Below are 10,518 nucleotides of genomic sequence, written 5' to 3' on the forward strand. Positions count from 1 at the left end.
TACTTTATACTTCGCCCATTCCATTTTCGGTAAAGTTTCCCTTTCCTTTCGCTGACACTTCTGGCGGTTTTTCGGGCCAACTATCTATTTTCTTGTTCCACAATTCATCACCTTCGCAAGTTAACTTCCCATCTAAGTAATCATACTTGGTCCGTCTTGATCTCACGGCCCATATATTGTTGGACACTCCATCTGTTACTTCGTTTAGGTTTTATTTCGTTCAGCACTTCGTATATAGATTATTATTTCGTGTGGTTGGTTGGTGAAAACGTAATTTCGATCTTGATTTGACAAGCCACTGACTGTATTTCTTGGGGAAATGTTATAGTATCTTTTGGCAGGATTCTTCGATCTCACTTCGTGTCTTCTAGTGTAGCCACGTGGCGAACTGCTTTTGTGTACCCACACAAATACTCTTCAAATTGTAGTGCCCGCGGATAAATACATATTATTTAATAGTATAATAACTAACTGCGAAGAGATAAAACTAAAACTATACACCTTGAGCACATTACTTTGAACTGCAGAAGGATATATACAGAGCGGGGCTTGAGGGCGTGCAGGTCGTGCGACATACAGGGCTCAACTATGTTGAGGGCCCAAAATTGTTCCAAAAACCTATTTCTTCGGTAGGGATGACCATTTTCCCCACCCAAACCCATCCCCGTGGGTATCCTCCCCGTTCGGGTAGGGTTTTACCCGTACAAATGGGGACGTGATTGGTTATGGGTAATACCTGAAACCTAAGATACGGGGATGGGGCAGGGAAGGGATTCAAGGTCCCCGCCCCATACCCGCCCCGTACATTTCATATATAAGCATCTTAGTAGCTTAACTTAAGAGGAGTAATCAAGGGTTTAGTTCGATTTAGTTTATGGATTTAATCGAGTTAAAGGGAAGACAAATCTAAACTAAAAAATTTCTTTCTCTCCCTTTCCTCTTTAAAGCTCATCCATCTCTATAATCCCAGGTAACAATGATTCTTCGTTGTGGAATTATTGCCCAAGGTAAAAATGATTCCTCGGGTTTCAAGTACATACTCATCTAACCTGACTTTTCTTTGTCTGTTTTTTATATTGATCATTTTTCTTCGAGCTTAACTGAAATCGATGTGCAGTTAGTACCTTTCCATATTTTTGTTTTCCAAGAATTGGGTTTGTACAAATTTATGTGCATTTGAAATTCAGCGGTTGAGGTGAAAAGCACGTGCACTTTGCCTTAATAAACAAAATATGCTGTAATTTCACACTGAAGTGGTAAAAATTTGCTTAAAGAGAAGAAAAATATCCATACTTCACAGAGTCTGGGCACACTTTCAGTTTCCATACAACCAAAACAATTAAATTCCGCGTAACCAAAAATAAAAAATTAACTACTGTATACGTGTGAACAACGTTCATAAACGGCACCTTCCCCAAATGTAGGCTATTAGAATCCCATATCTCCAAGTTCAAAGTCATCGTCTTCATCGGTGGTTTAAACTGCGTCTCTATCAGCTTCCTCATCTTGTGCTTGGATGGCTTCTATTACTTCTTCATGGCTGATGGTTTTGGGTTGAACATCAGTCCTGCCCCAAACCAAAGTATACTGCAGGCACGAAAATAAAGTATACTGCAGGCACAAATACAATTGTAACCTTACTTTTTGGTGCCCTGGTCAATTGTAACAACAAACCTTATGACCTGAGTCAGAAACCATTGAAATGCAGATATTGTAATTAGAAAAATTGAAACACAGGCATACACGATAGTGCAACCTGTGATACTTATTTGTTTCTAATTTTCTCCAAGAAAACCTTCTCGTTTTCTGGCTCCAATAAAATTGCCTGATTGTCAATACTTCCGCTATTGCACTTCCATCTGAATCACATTGAAGATAGAAACAACAATAAAGTCCCTGTCTATTTCTTATAAAATAAGTGCAACCAATACAACGAACCGAACTTTATTTTTCACAAACCATATTTGAAGTTACAATGAATTGTATGTAAATTGGAAGACAAAGTAAGCAAAAAAATTTGTTGTATGCAGATTAGAACGAGTAGCACTAGCTAGATAGGGAGCAAATGTGACCCATCCTAATTAGGTGTCTGCAAAAATACCATAAGTAGATATCTAAGTTCTAATAAGCTGGAAACCAGGGACAACAACAAGAGGCATTTATTCAAGGGTGAAGTACACAACTAGGGTGAGACTTATGGCTTGAGACACCAAGTGTACATCAAGAAAACCTTAAGCATCTAAAATTTTAAACATACCTTAGGCTTGAGCTCCAAGGCTAAGGTACTTCACCATTTCACTGAATTCCAATAACAAGTATCTAGCATAACTTCTAAACAAAAACAACACCTAAATGTAAAAATCTTGGATGAGCCCTGTATCCAGTTACACACACCAATTTCTTCATGAAGACAAAAGCTTGATTTTGCAGAAAACCCTTGTTCCAGTTACAGCTCTCATACCAATAGCAACGAATCCTAATGTTTGAGTTACTCCTGTCTAGTGGACACTAAACAAAGCCATATCATGGTCGGTAATCTTCTTTCTGAAAACAGCAAATTAGTCAATCTAAAGTTGTGCTCCTTATGCTATTAGGGAGATGAGAATATATTTTAAAACTGAATAGCAATAAGTTTGAGCACTAGCATACTCCCAGTCCCATAACTATTCAATCTTGAAAGTTAAATTTCATTTTCCACGAACTACCAGATCGACCTCTGTTAAGATATTTACTAATTTGTGATTTATTTTGATCTAGAAATATCTAAAATAATCAAAGACTGGTCAAGACCAAGTCTGTACGGCAAGAAAATTCTAGAATGGTATAGGCAATTATCAATTGTATACGAGTAAACTCAGGTGAAAGAAAAATCTAGAAATGTAAGAATAGGCTAGATTAAGCTAGACTAGCCAGTGACCTAGGATATGCTAGAGTAGTCGGTGAATAACTTCTGGGGAATTCTTTCTCTGGAATGTTATCTTTGGTCGGTCCAGTCGATGGAATCATTTGGGATCAATCCAAAAACTCAAGTGGGTTGAGAGCGACCAAGAGAGAGAGCTAGTTTTAGTAAGAGCCAAAGTGCCTTTATAAACAGAGTGAGCTAAACTGCTACACTAAATTCCCTGCAAAATTTCCCATTTTCTAATTACCGGTACAGTCCACAATTTCTGAATTCTGTATATTGAATCTCTAAATCTTCTGGTCGGAAATCAATAGTCAGGTTCAAATTATGAACCAAACAGGCAAACCCCCACATTAATTAGCTAAATAATGACTCAAGATAGCGATTATTACCTCATAAAATTCTCCATTTCATCTTCATACCCTCTTCCAAACAACCTCGATAAGAATCCAGACCCCATCATCTGAAACATAAACATAAATCGAGTTCATCAATATCGAATTAACCAAATCTGGGGAAAAACTCTTAGAGTAGTTTGGTCAAACAGGTTATAAGCGACTGTAAATTACATGAAAATCAGAAAGCCTTAATTGTGCTTCTTGATCCACATTTTCCCCTGAAGCAATTCCACACTGTAGTATAGCTACAACACCAAGTAAACACAAGAAATATTAACAATTAAAAAGACATACTTATTGACCAAAGCAGTAAGGAAATGAAGGTGAAAAAGAAAAAAGTAATTACAAATTTACCGTGTGATGAAACGAGATAATGATTTATCCTTGGATTTCCTACCTTCTAGAGTGCAGTGGACGATGGTGTGACTGATAAGAATCATTTGATAGTGGTGATGAGTGAGTAACTGGGAGATAGCATGAGAAAGATAAGTAAAATCATACGGAAGAGGAGAAGCAAGGCGGCGAGAGATTTGGTTTTCTGAAAGAGAAAAAAACGGAATAAGTTTTAGGGTTTTCTAGTTTTGAGTTTTAAAGCAAGTGAGAAATTGGGTTTCAAAATTTTTTAGGCGCAAAAAAGTTACCAAGGCGCCAACATTCCCGCATTTTTTCCCCCGGAATATTTTGCCTCCATCGGATAAGGTGGCAATCCGATTGGTATGTGCGGGTGATTTTCCATTGGCCAGATTAAAATCATACCGATCGATTAATATCCGCGAGTGGTAAATTTGCATTATGAGTATATATGAGAGACGCCGACCGATTTCAGGTAAAATGACGAATGACAAGTGAAATAAGTGAAATTGACAAAAAAATGGTTTGATTTGGGTTAGGTAAAGCTATATTGGACAATATTTGACAGTGAAATTGACTAAAGTAGATAGACATTTGGGCAACATAATAGATGACTGGAGATGGAATTGACTAAAGTCTATAGACATTTGGGTAAAATAATAGATAATTAGAGAAATTGAGTAAAGTCAATCGATATTGAGTAAGATTTACGGATATAACAAGCGAAATTAAGTGAATCCAATAAAAATTCGGTCTGAATTGATAAGCAATAATATAAACCCCATGGAGTCGAGGAGAAATCTATTCATATCGAATAATATTGGATAACTGGAGACCGTTTTAAACATTCTACTGCTTATTCATGGTCGAATTCCAGGGGGAGTAAATTTGGCGAGGGTCAAATAATTTAGGTAGGTGTGACTAATTAGTTAGTACTTAATTCTTATTAGTTCATGTAAATATTTTATAATCGGATGGGATGGAATTAGTTAGTACTTAACTCCAGTAAGTAAATCCGGCGAGCAGGGTCCGATACTTTAGGAAGATTTGACTAATTAGTTAGTACTTAACTCTTATTAGTTCGTGTAAAACATTTATAATCCGATGAGATGGAATTAGATCAAGAAGTCCAAAACCCAGAATACAGTGTGAATTTTTGTAAATTCTTGAGTATTCAAATTTAATGAAGTTTGAATATTGAATTAAATGAATTTTTGTTAATTTTTGAGCATATGATGATATAGAATCAGATCTAAGAAAAAAATCAGAGTCAGATAAATTTACGTGGATCTTTGAGATTTGAATGAGGTGGTATGACATACCGATTTCCTATTTTATTTGCACAATATGCATCTCATGGACAAAAATCCCTACAAAACATAACCAATTTCCATGTGAACTATAATTTGTTGATGTGGGCGATCAAAAACATTACTTGTAACCTGAAATCTCATAAAGTATTTTTGAATTTACTCGGTGACTCAAAATCGACCAATGTAACATACCGCAACTTTTATTTGCCGCGTAAATCAAAATAAACTTTTATCGGTGACCAAAAACCATACCGCAACTTAAAATCAAAATCCCAAACCCCAAAATTTCTAAGTGACTAACTCCTTTTATCAAAAAATTGGGTAAGATACACAAATTCTGATTAGTGGCCTAGAATAGATTTATGAGTTATAAAATAGGATTCTAATCACCCAAACTCTATCAATGGCCAAAATTTGTTTATTGTGATGGGTTAGAAATTCTGTTTATGACCTAAACTCTCATGCGATATTTTGAAATTTGCTTTGTGACTCAAAACCGACAACTTTGATCAAAATCGAGTTGTCTACACAATACCAGATTATTATTAACATCATGTGTGACTCTGGACAAAAATCTCCTGATAACCTGAAATCAATTACTTCATGAATCAAAAATTGTTATCACGATTGATCAAAAGGCATACTCGTGACCTAAAATCTCATAAAGTATTTTTGAATATACTATCATTATTATAGTCGACCACTTTAACCAAAAGTTGAGTTACCCGGATGAAATCAGATTATTACAAACACAGTTAGCGTTTTTTTGGACCGAAAACTTCCGGTATTGCAAAATCAGTTGCCTCATAAGCCCAACTTTACTTCTATGATAAAACAAAAATTATACTCGAGGCCTGAAATTTCAAAATGGATTTTTGAATTTGCTTGGTGGATCAAATTCGACCGCCTTAACCGAAAGTTGAGCTACCCGGGCAAAACTAGATTACGATCACCACGTATAATATGCATTTTTAAAATAAAATCTCTCGATAATCCAGAACCAGTTGCCTCGTATTTGTATTATTATTATTATGAGTGATTAAAAGCATACTCATGACCTAAAATCTCACAAGGAATTTTTGAATTTACTTGGTGAATCAAGATCGACCACTTTAACCAAAAATCGAGTTACCTTATTATCAGAAAATATGCAATTCTAGAAATCCCATAACCCGAAGCAAATTACCTTGTAAAGTAAATTTTTTTTATTATGATGGGTCAAATCCACATTCGTGTTCTAAGATATTATAATCGACCACCAAAGGTCAAGCTATCTACGCAAAATCAAATTATTATCACTATAATATGCATCTTTAGACCAAAATCTCTCGATATTGTTAACCAAAAAGTTGTAATTACAACGGATCAAAAGCCATACTGGTGACCTAATTAAATTTCATAAGGAATTTTTAAATTTTATTTCTTATCCAAAAAATCAAGAAAAAAGAATTTTATTTCTTATGACTTCCACTAATATAATTTTTCTTCTTCTTATTGTTTAGATACATGGAAAATTTTATGAACAACTTCTTTTTTTTTTGGTCAAATGATCAACCACGTACTGCGCCGGTGTTTGGCTGTTTACATGGTCCCAAGATGAACATGTAAAATTAAATAAGAGAAGATCTAAGTTATCCCGATATAAACGTGTCAATCTTAGAGTTGTTAAATCATCAAAGTCGTATCCATTACGTACAACAAAATATTGTACAAAACCCTAACTGTGCACCTTCCACCTTTCCCTCGGCGGCTCGGCCTCCATCTTCACTACAAACATAATCTTTATCCTCGATTCACCATCTCTCCCACCACATGACAAGCACTGTTTCAAACAAAATTGCAAAAAAATAAAAAAAACCAGTCCTCAATAATTCCAAGAGAACCAATATCTTAATTTTTCAATTCCATAAACTTATTCTGTATAAAATCTCTAAGAGTTGTTGGATGTTTTGAACGGCGGTGATTTTTGGTTATCCTCGGAGTTTCTTTCAGCGATTTGTATGATTCTGAACGATTCAAGTGTGTTTTTCTGCAGATTTTTCAACGAAAATGCCTAAATCATAGACCAGTAACGACGACAAGTCAGGGTTTCTTCCATGTTTTTTATGCTTGCTTTATATTCGGATCTAGTTTCTGATTTGTTCTATGATGATTAAAGGTCGGCTTCAGAAAGGAAAGCACTAGTTGATTGACCTTATCATGGTCTTATTCTATTTAGGGCTCCTCCTAAAAAAAATCGGAAACCACCAGTGAGTGTTTTCTTTAGTGATTCGTTAAGGGATTTTTTTTTTTTTTTTGTGTTTCTATTTCTTGTTTGGATGATTTTGGTCACGGGTTTCTTTGATTGTTAGAGGAACCATTTAAGTTTTTAATTGCGTAGGTTTACCTTAATTTGTTTCAATGTATTGTTTGTGATGGTATTAGTTGGGTGTGATTGGTGTGGAAATGGAAAACACACAAAAACTCTTGCAAGTATACAAGGCCAAGTTTATAATATAGGGATAAGAAAGGGATCAGTCCACAGGGAGTAGGAGTGCTTAAAAGAAGTTTTCCTAAGCTATCAATGAGTGCAAAGCACTATGGCAGTGAGCAGTGATGGATGAAGGCAGTGAATAGCACTAAAACAGTTAGCAAAGCAAAGCAAATGACAAAACAGCAAGGAACCAAGGATGTGAGCCAAGGGCAGGGGTGAGATTGTGCACTGATTTCAGTGCACAACAGCTTCAAAATGCAAGAACTAAGCAAAACAGTAAAGGAAAGTAACTAAGCAGTGAATAAAAGCAGAGCTGGAATTGTAAGTGACTGAAGAAAGGAATTGTGGCTAAGCTAATGGCTTAGAATCCACCTTGGTGTCCTAGCCAAACAATGTAGTTCTAGGTTGAAATTAAGACCCTAAGCATACAATTGGAATGGAAAGAAAATCAGCTTGCTCAACTAATGTGCTCCTAGCATTGACTGTCTTTTGACAGTACAATCAATCACAAGCACACAGATGAGCACTAATCTCTCCCATTGCTCAAGAAAAACAAGAATTAAGGCTCTAACCTAGCAATTCATCATCCAACAATGCACTAAGGCTTCATCTGAGCCTTAGCTGCAGTAACTTAGTTCATGAAAAACATGTTAACATCATCAACATTCATCACATATGCTAATTGAAACAACATTCTCAACATTGAAGATAAAAATCAAAACATCATATAACATTCACTATCAACTGTCATGCAAAATTGTGAAATAAAACAGAACAAAATGTTTTTCTGGCTAGTCCAGAGATCATCCCCCCTTCCCCCTCACACAAAACATTACAAATATATACTCCCCATATCAGAATTAGGGTTCCAACCCCTTTTCCCCCAAAAACAGAAAATTAGGTAAAATTGATTTACCTAATGTGTTAAGATACTCACTCCATCTCGTCGACCCACTCTCCAATTACTTCTTCTCGTTCATCTCATGCTCCAATTGTTGCTTTAACATCACTTATATCCCCAATTTCTCACCTAGGGTTTCAGTGAGAAGAAGAGATGAGAAATTGGAGAAATTAGTGGTTGATAAAGAGATAGGACGTGATGGTAATGATGGGTTTAGGTTTAGGGTTGGTTTGGTGGCGTAGGGAGTGGTGGTGGCGAGGTCAGAGCAGGTGGAGAAGGTGGTGGTGGTTCTGCACAGGGTATGGAGGAGGAGATGTCGATGGAAGAAGGGGAAGGGATGTTTGGTATGGGTATAGGTATCGGGTGCTCGGGTGTTGGGCGGTTGTAGCAAATTGGATGAACAGCGAGGATGAGCCGTGGGATGTGGAGATGATGGATCGATCTAACGGCTAAAAGTGAAGAGGCTGGCAGCGACCGTTGGATGCAGATATACAACGAAACTAACGGTGCCAGATGGAGTTAGGTGCTGTAGTGTTAGACAGGAGCTTCGATTTCGATGAACGACGATGAAGCGACCATTGGATGATGAGATGGATCCAATCCGACGGCTGAAGATGGAGGCGGGTATGGATATAGAAAATGGGTTTGGGTAAGGGTTTTGGGCCTTGGGTATGCCAAGCCCATATCTTCTTTAAGAACAATTCTTCCTTCTTGAGCCCATTCCTAGCTTTTTGGACTTGTGCGCACCATTCTTTGCGGCTTCCTTGCGTAATTCTTCCCGGCTTTTCACTACTTTTCTGCTCTTTTCGCTCCGCAATTCATCCAACTATTTATTACCTAAAAATGCAAAATTAAGTAAGAAAAATATTTATTCTTGAAAACAATGAAAATACAGAATATGGGATAAAATGTAGAATTAATGCGCAAAAGATGAGTTAAATGCCAACAAAAAGGGATAATATATACAATATTTGGCACTCATCAAATACCCCCAAACCTGAATTTTACTTGTCCTCAAGTAAAACAAAACTAAGGAAATCCTACTATACCACTGTCGCTGGTCTCTCGAATGCATTTAGCGTATGCACTAAGCCTTTTAAACCACTAAGTGTCCCTAGTGGACGAGTTGAAGTCTCGTGAAGGTTTGCTTAGAACGTACCTACAAAGTTCTAGGTCAAAATATAAGCTCAGATTCCATCAAATGTGACATGTGCAAACAGTTTAAGCTCACAGCAAAATGGAGATGTCAATCTAGCTATCAAGGCACAATCCTAGCACTGATAACAAAAAGACATGTGATAAGAGTGTAAAGTGTATCTACACATGTGTAAAGAAAGATCTGAAGTTATGACTACTAATCACCAAGAGATAGTTTCTCAGGCTAAGAACCAAGGTCGAAATCTAGCTAGCTGTCCGGACTTTACGAGAATTGTGAATGAGTTGGAGGTATTTCACAATTACTCGCGTTGTACATCAATGGCATACACCCTCCTTGCTTATTACAATGAAACAACAAAATGACTTTACATGACTCTTATTTACATTGACTACTCTCTTTTATTTTTGGAACAAGAGAGATGGAATTGATAAATACTTGATTTTTTTTTTTTTTTTTTTTTTTTTTTTTTTTTTGATAAGGAAACACTTTTGATACATATACAAAAGGAAACAAAATTACATGACACTTTGCAAGAGGTAGCCCTTTTTGATGCACCCAGTTAAATTCGATGGTTGTCTTTCTTAATGTAACCTCCACCTTCTATCCCAACCAACCAAAGAACAAGCTAGTCAAGTTTCGTTCAGTATTCTAAAGTGATTGGCAATCGTAACTTCCTATCAAACACCTTGAAGATCGAGGCCATACATGTATTGGTAGATCGTGCGCGTGCAAATTTCTTATCACTATGTGAATTGTGCTAGAATCAGGGTGCCTAAATATCTAGACTAAGACTCCTAATAATTACATATTTGCACAAGAGTCAACATTTCAAGGTAAATGAGCTCCATTTTTATGATTTTTCATTTTTTAATTTTTTTTTTGAATTTTTTCAATTTTTTCAAAAAGAAGGAGTTCGTTTTCAATTATAGCATTATCATGGTATCTACTCTATACCCCCAAACCTAAACTAAACATTGTCCTCAATGTTTCAAAATATGGAAAGAATTATAAAACAATATAT

The 10,518-nt window shown here is 36.2% G+C and overlaps 1 long non-coding RNA gene across 1 annotated transcript; it reads right to left on the reverse strand.

Moving 5' to 3' along the window:
* Nucleotides 1-1,651: 1,651 nt before the first annotated feature.
* LOC113353330 lies at nt 1,652-3,545 on the reverse strand. Its single transcript, XR_003361209.1, has 3 exons — nt 3,472-3,545; nt 3,295-3,365; nt 1,652-1,859 (listed from the first exon to the last, which is right to left on the reverse strand). It is a non-coding gene; the product is annotated as an uncharacterized LOC113353330 (long non-coding RNA).
* Nucleotides 3,546-10,518: the final 6,973 nt, after the last annotated feature.

The sequence above is a fragment of the Papaver somniferum genome, chromosome 2 (genome assembly GCF_003573695.1).
Source record: "Papaver somniferum cultivar HN1 chromosome 2, ASM357369v1, whole genome shotgun sequence".
In the NCBI taxonomy this organism is placed as follows: domain Eukaryota; kingdom Viridiplantae; phylum Streptophyta; class Magnoliopsida; order Ranunculales; family Papaveraceae; genus Papaver; species Papaver somniferum.